The sequence below is a fragment of the Corvus brachyrhynchos genome, unplaced genomic scaffold, assembly GCF_000691975.1.
Source record: "Corvus brachyrhynchos isolate BGI_N302 unplaced genomic scaffold, ASM69197v1 scaffold70, whole genome shotgun sequence".
In the NCBI taxonomy this organism is placed as follows: Eukaryota; Metazoa; Chordata; class Aves; order Passeriformes; family Corvidae; genus Corvus; species Corvus brachyrhynchos.
The window spans coordinates 464879-471312 of record NW_008236217.1 but is presented as its reverse complement, the minus strand read 5'-3'; the positions used below and the strand labels follow the sequence as shown (position 1 = coordinate 471312).

Genomic DNA, 6434 nt, shown 5'->3' with positions numbered 1-6434 from the left:
CCGGGAGCCAGGGCACCCTGGCCTGTGGCAGAATGGTGTGGCCAGAAGGACCAGGGAAGGGATCTCCAGGTCCTGTGTCCGCTTCTGTGCCCTTAAGTACAAGGAAGACGCTGAGATGCTGGAGTGAATCTAGAGAAGGGCAACAAAGCTGGTGAAGGGTCTGGAGCACAAGTCCTGTGAGGAGCAGCTGAGAGAGCTGGAGGTGTTTAGCCTGGGGAAAAGGAGGCTCAGGGGGACCTTCTCACTCTTTACAACTGCCTGGAAGGAGATTGTAGCCAGGTGGGAGTTGGTCCTTCCTCCGGGCAACAAGGGACAGGACAAAAGGAAATGGCCTCAAGTTGTGCCAGTTTAGATAGGATATTAAGAAAAATTGTTTCACTGTAAGGATGGTCAGGCCTAGGGAAGTAAAGGAGTCACCATCCCTGGAGGTAGTTAGAAGACATGTACTTTTAGATATGTGTCATTTAGGGACATGGTTTAGGGGTGGACTTGGCAGTGCTGGGTTAGTGGTTGGACACAATGATCTTAGAGGTCTTTTCCAGCCCAAATGATTCTATGATTCAGCTAAGTATGTGCCACGTCCAGGAATGGCCATGCTGGCATGTAGCTGGTCTCCGTGAGGGAAGCAGCTGTTGTGGCCATTGTGGATTGTTTCATCCATCCAGGCAGATGCCTTGGAGGGCAGTGTCCCTGTGGGGGCATCATGCAGGTGTGGGGCAGCCTGCCTGCACTGAGGCAGCAACCAGTCCAGGCACCAGCCGCAGTGTGAAGGCAGCAGCAGTGGAGAGATGGACAAACCTCAGTGAGGTGTCTGTGGCGGGGCTGCTGCAGGCTTTGTGCTGAGCTCAGCAAGGCAACAGCCCAGGCTGGGAGTGGGGATCCACAAAACATCTCTTCAGAGAAGAGATGGAACAACTAGAGTTGTTCCACCTTGGGTTTTTTCCATATCTGGAGTGAGTGATGTTAGGGAAAGTGCAGGATTCCCATGAGCAGAAGGTATTGAAAGCTGCAGTAATGTGTGTGGGCTAGATCCCAGCTGCAGAACCACAGAATGATCTAGACTGGAAGAGTCCTCTAAAAGCCATCTGATCCAGCCCCAGAGCAGGGCCAGCTTAGAGCAGTTTGCTCATAGTTTTGCTTGGTTGTGTTTGGAATATCTCCAAGGGTGGAAATTCCATGGCTTCACTGAGCCTCTCATCCAAGATTTGCTCACCCTCAGATTAAAAAGAAATTTCTAATGTTAAAACCCATGGTATCTCCCATCAGTTTGCATTCAACGTGGTAGGGTTCTGCACCTGGAAGAGGGTGCACAAAACCAGAAAGGGAACATGGCTTGTGACAAACCAGGAGAAGCCTGGCAAAAAATCAGAAATAAAACGTATTCCAACTGATGTCAGCAGATGGACAAAATGATACCAAAGATAACAATTCCAGCACCAGTTCTGTAAAACTATTTCCATATATTGTTGTTCTCAACAATATATGCAATATATGCATAGCTTCATAGCTATGACAGAAGTAACAGATTTGTTTGTAAGGCTGCTGTATTTGGCAATCATTTAAAATGCAGTACAAATACAAAATGCTGATAGAAGTTTGGTACTGCAGATAATTATTTAAATGCTTAATTTTATCCATTGGGAGTGTCCACTGATTTCAATATTTTGTTATTTCTCTCTGATTTATTTTGCTTGTGTTAGGTTAAACCATTGTAGGAGTGGGAGCAGAGGGAAGAAATGCAGCTGGATGTCCGACTCTGTGCCTGATGATATTTACCAATATGACTTGTTAGAGTGTGTGTGTTAACTCTGTGTCACGTTCCCTCTGACATGGTACGATCTGGATGTAATATCAGCAGTTGCTGAGCTGGTAAGAGTTGCTACCACTGCAGTTATAACAGTGTTAAAGTGTTTGGAGGATATAACTGATTTAACAGGGATTGATACTATTTTTCTGATTGTTCTAACACTTGAGATACTGATCATCTAGCAAAGGAGCTGGCTGGAGGTGGCGCAAACCAAAAGGCCAGTTTTATCGCACTTTTTCACGTTCCCTGTGACTTCTGTGCATTCTTTTCTTCCATGAAACTTTCATGTGACCTTACTGCTAGCATAATTTAAAACCTGCAGAAATATGCATGTTTCCATGCCTAAAAATACCAAACATTAAAATATCTAGAAAATATGCAAGGGGCAGAAAGTTGGTTCTAAAACAAGAAAACTAGTCTTGTTTGTTTGTTTGCTTGCTTTTTTTTAGCAGGGTGGTTCATTATTTAAATGCTCTAGCCAGAAAGATAAACTGGAAGCTGTAAATGCTGAAATGTGTTCAGGTTTTCCAGTACTCCTATCCCACTCTATTCTTTCCCATGGAGAGCTGCAAAACAAAGGTTTTATACCTTTGTGCTTTCTATTCCATCCTTGTTTGGTTCCAAAGTAAAGCTGGATCCCTTTGGAAGTTAATTGGTGGAAGAGACACCTTATGCAGAGGGAAAAATATTTTTTCTTGATTTGATTATAAAGAAATATTTTGTGGAAAAGTATAAGCTCAGAAAGTCTATTAGGAAATATGCTTAGCTGGCTTTGTAATTATCCAGTGTTGAACATGAGCCTCGTGGAGATTTGGTCCATGTTGGACTCCAAAGAGGTGCTCTTTGGAACTGAAATCCAAAGCTGTTTCAAGGAGTCCCTTTATTTTCTCATCACACAGGTGGTCTGTGTAGGTGAAATTCTCATAGCCACACTGCAGCTGAGATCACCTCTGCTGATGGCTACTATGAAACTGCACTTGAACGAATATATTGTCTGTTAAAATTCATAGAGTCTTAGAATATAAATTGTCATGTGCTAACTTTTAATTGGGAAAAAGGTGATCTGTTTCAAGCATTTTCTGTAGGTTATTCACTTGTAAGCATTGGTGTGTTTGAAATGGTTTGGTTGAGAAAGGCAACACACATTAAACTTTTAATGTTCTTTGTATTTGGGTGAGTTTGTGGTACTGCTGGAGCAAATACAGTGGATATCTTTATATAGCTAGAGGTCTAGTGTTTATTTTCCTTTTCTTCCAACTCACCTCACCAGCTGTGCATTGAGCAGAGCTTCATCTGCCTTGGTAAGTGGTGTAATACAGCAGGAAAAGATTTGTAGAATGAAGTGGTGCTGAGAAACCCTCATGATACTGTGTGCATTTCAGAGGTTTTATGGAGACCAGATCTTGTTCTTTCTGATCAAACTCCTGTGTGTTGTGTTCCTGGAATGCATCTTTCTGGTTTGGTTTCATTTGTAAGCAAGAGATGGGGAGGAATTTCATTTAGAGAGGAAAAGGGAATCCCTTTCTGGTAGAAAAAAAAAAGGGAGTGTTCAGTAGCATTTGATTGTAATACATCAGAATGAATGTGAAGGAACTGAGTACTACCTATGCAATTTACTGTTTACATACCAAGTTACAGTGTTTGTATTAAATCCTCTTAAGCATTCTCAAATTGTTACTATTTTATTTACTAGTATGGTGCTTCTTTTTTCCTTCTTGCACTACCTTCTGTAATCTAGTGAACCACCATGATAAACAGTTCTGAAGGAGACAGAAGAAAGCCACCTTCCCTGTGCTTCCCCATCACTTGCTAATAATCTTGGTGTGTTCCCTGACATTTCCCCATGCCATTTCTAATTGGAAATGTGACAGTGCCTGGCATCTAAAATATAATGTGATTGCAGCATGATGAAGTAATAGTAAAACCTTTCTAGGATATGCAAAGGAGATTGTCACTTTCTTGGAGTGTATGATGTTCTTTAATGTTTTAAGCAAAAGTAGGTGTTAACAGATCCATGTGTTTAATGTGGGTATGTGGCTGCTAACTAAACTGTAAATCAATCTGTGTTTCAGAGCAGTGGCTTAAACATCTTGTTCACCCAAAGTAATCTCATTGTCAAGGAATATATATTGTGTTTTGCTGTTGGTTTTAGGAGGCATGCTGAAGTTTTATAGTTTGGGAGGCTGTGCAGTTTAATCTGCTACTCTGAGCCAATCCATGTCCTTTGTTCTTAATTCATGTACATATCTGCTCCCTATTAGAAGATTATAATTTATAAGAATGCACCTGTGGTCTCTGAATTTATAGAGTTACTGTAGTTATCAGGAAGAACAGTGCTTTATTGTGTTCTTTAGGCTGCATTAATCTATTTTTCTCTCTTTTCAGTTCTTTCTGTACCCTGTGACGCTGCAGCTGTCACCGTTCACCAGTGGGCATTGTGAAATGATGAGGCAGTACCTTTCTGCAGGGTACACATTGATAAGGCCTTGAGGCTCCTATTTCCTTGGCTAAGCTTTTGCTAGAAGCAAGGAGATGGGAGCTGTTTTGTCGTATAGTAATGCACCTATCTAAAATGAGGGAGGTAAGATTTGTTTTTCCTGTCTGCTCTTTCTCCCATAAGGGCTTGATCTTTTTATGCTTGCATCAGTGAAACTCAGGAGTAATTCTGATGAGGTCAGTGAAGCTGTATGAGTGCACAGCTGATGTAACTGGAGGCAGGCACAATCAAGCATAATTCATAGAATCACAGAATGGTTTGAGTTGGAAGGGACCTTATAGATCATTTAGTTCCAACCTCCCCACCATGGGCAGGGACACCTTTCACTAGACCAGGTTACTCAGAGCCCCATCCACCCTCACCTTGAACACTGTCAAGGTTGAGACATCCACCACTTCTCTGGGGAACCTGTTCCAGTGCCTTACCACCCTCACATTAAAGAATTTCTTCCTAACATCCAATATAAACCTACTTTCTTTCAGTTTGAAGCCATTCCCTGTGTTCTATCACTACAGTTCTTGACAAAGAGTCCCTCTCCAGATTCCCTGTATACTCCTTCAGATACCGGAAGGTTGCTGTTAGGTCTTCACACAACCTTCTCCAGGCTGAACAGCCTGTGTTCATAGGAGAGGTGCTCCTGTCCTGTTATCAGCTTTGTGGTCTCCTCTGGACTTGCTCCAACAGTTCCACGTCCTTCTTATGTTGGGAACACCAGAGCTGGATGCTGCACTCCTGGTGGGGGTCTCACAAGTGCAGAGTCGAGGGGTAGAATCCCCTTCTTTGCCCTGCTGGCCATGCTGCTTTGGATGCAGCCCAGGACATGGTTGGCTGTCTGGGCTGTGAGGACACATTGCTGGGTTGTGCTGAGTTTTTTCTACACCATCACCACTCAGTGGTGGTTGAAATTACAGAGAATTGCACTTCTCACTGCTGGATTAGGTCTGAAGGGAGAAAAATACTTGAATTGAACTGAAGGTCTGGAAGAAGCTTCCCTGCTAGGCAGTGCATCCAGAACATCATTAACTAACTGACCACTCTGGCAGGCAGCGTCATGTTTTCCTGGATGTCCTTGAAAATCTTTTGTAGCTTCCCCCAGCCATAAATTCTCATGTTTAGCTGCATTCCAGATCTAATAATGAATAGAAACCCTCTAGATGTGGTGGTGGAAAGCTGTTTTGGGGATTTCACTGTATTAAAGGCTTTCTGATATGGTAAGAGACTAAAGGCTTTTGAATCAAAATTGCTGTAAAGGAAGCTTTTAAATATATATTCTACATAAGGAGAAATAAACCCAAAATAAGCCAACTAGCTTCAGCTAGACACATGCAGAGAGAGCATTGTCTTGAAAAAGGTAGGCAATAGTCATCTTTGTAAATCCATTTGTATCCATTTGAGGTAGGTCTAGTTTATCCTAGGAGCATCAGGGAGAGGAAGGAAGACAAATGGAGATGGTAAACAATGGGAAAAAAAAGCTGTCCTTTCAGTGCTGAGCTGCTTGATGGATTGTGACTTTTTTGTTTGTGTAGAAAGTCAGCTAGAAAGTTGGATTATAGAGACTGCATAACAGTTGCAGTGAAAAGTAGGAAAATGTCTCTCATGATTGCCGTGAATGTGTAGTCCTTTGTCATGCTTTGCTATTTCTTAGGCTGGGGAATACAATATTGCATCTATAAATTAACTGTTTATTATTATGAAAAGGTACCTGTGCCAGACAATCTACTGAGAGAGTAGGTGTCATAGATCTACTGTGGGGTAGTTGTGAGTCACACTGTTTAATGCATTGGAGTGTAGCAATGTGGCCATTGGGGACTTGGATGTAATAAACAATAAGGAAAATGTTGTGTACTAGACATGTCTCATCGCTCATAGCAGGGCTGTAAACAGTAAAAGAGACAATAAACTGAAGGATGGGAAGGAGGAAGAAGTGATCAATAGGGAACATGCTTAACACACTTTTCTTACTGCATGTACAGTCTTGCTATCACCTCCTTCAATTGCCTGTTAATCAAGCAATTGGCAGGTGTTGGAACAGCAGCAGAGCTCACTCACCTGTTCCTGACCTGCAGCTGTTCAAACCTCTATTTGCTTGTCAGCCAGCCACTTTCTGGGTCTTTTTAAAAAAAAAAGTTA

At 42.3% G+C, this 6434-nt stretch overlaps 1 long non-coding RNA gene across 1 annotated transcript; it reads left to right on the top strand.

Annotated features, from left to right (window-relative positions):
• The first annotated feature begins 6 nt into the window (after positions 1–6).
• On the top strand, positions 7–4434 carry LOC108449280. Its single transcript, XR_001865429.1, has 3 exons — positions 7–279; positions 1701–1869; positions 4193–4434. It is a non-coding gene; the product is annotated as an uncharacterized LOC108449280 (long non-coding RNA).
• Positions 4435–6434: the final 2000 nt, after the last annotated feature.